Below are 1,219 nucleotides of genomic sequence, written 5' to 3'. Positions count from 1 at the left end.
GAGAGAGAGAGAGAGAGAGAGAGAGAGAGAGAGAGAGAGAGAGAGAGAGAGAGAGAGAGCGACAGATGTACATTATTTCTATACAGGCATTCAGGCATGCATGCAGGCAGGCAGAAAGACAGACGGTAGAGGAAGAGAGCGAGCGGCCCGGAAGAACAGACAAAGCCATCTGTGTGGATCAGAGTGGTTCATGCCAGTGGACATCTCCGCATAGTTCATGACGTCACTGAGTAACCCAGGGAGTGAACACGTGCACAACAACAGCTCACCCAGCAGTGATTGTCGTGATGCGCAAAGTCGTGGGGGTGGGGCGACTGAACTTTTATTTTACCGAAAATGCCATACTTAGGAGTCTTCTTTATACTTTATGACAACCTGCCATATTTCTAATCTTTTTATTTTTATTTTTTCATCCTCTGTTGTCGTTGAAGATCGAGGGAAGAAATGCAGTTTTATATTGGTAGGGCCAACTCTGCAGCTCTATTATTAAATGAATAATACACGACAATCACCAATTTGATACCAAATTTGGCTGTTTTAGTCTAGCCTTTCCCTGCCAGGAGCTGGTGTCATAATCAGTCATGATCTGATTATAGGGCGGTAAAAAGGGGTGAATAGGCTATACATTATGTGGCAATGAAACAGTTTTGAGTGTTGTGCACACTGTTCATTGATGATTAAGAACATCTATTTGCATTTTTATCATGAGGCCTACATCTGTGGGTGAATTTGACTTCGATGATGTTCAAAAACTAAGAAGGGAAGCAGTGATTGTTTCATTATAATATAGACGCTTCGTCACTGCCCTCAACTCATTTTCGCGCGGCCTACCTTTCTTTGCAACCTTAGTACTTGGTGTTATAGGATCTCGAGGCTGGCTGACTAAGTGAAATTTGTAACAAAATATTTGTTTTTCTATTAAATGCAGGCACACTCCATAATCAACTAGTTCAAATTTCAAGCGCAATTTTGGGAGATAATATTCCGCGGAACACCGCTGGGCATACCCCAACTGACCATTCTGCCACTCGACTACCTGCGAGCACAGAATTCTATTAAATGTAAAATTCTGTGCCTGCGAGTCTAACTTTGCGTCATATAACGCAACGTGTGTTTGCAAAACTGTGGGACACTAAGATTTCTGCCACGGCTGGTTGGGCTCCAGAGTGGGCGCATACAAACACACACACACACACACGCACTCACACACACACACACA

This window comes from Aplysia californica, unplaced genomic scaffold, assembly GCF_000002075.1.
Source record: "Aplysia californica isolate F4 #8 unplaced genomic scaffold, AplCal3.0 scaffold00098, whole genome shotgun sequence".
In the NCBI taxonomy this organism is placed as follows: Eukaryota; Metazoa; Mollusca; class Gastropoda; order Aplysiida; family Aplysiidae; genus Aplysia; species Aplysia californica.
The sequence above is the reverse complement of the archived record's forward strand: the minus strand, read 5'-3'. Positions refer to the sequence as shown.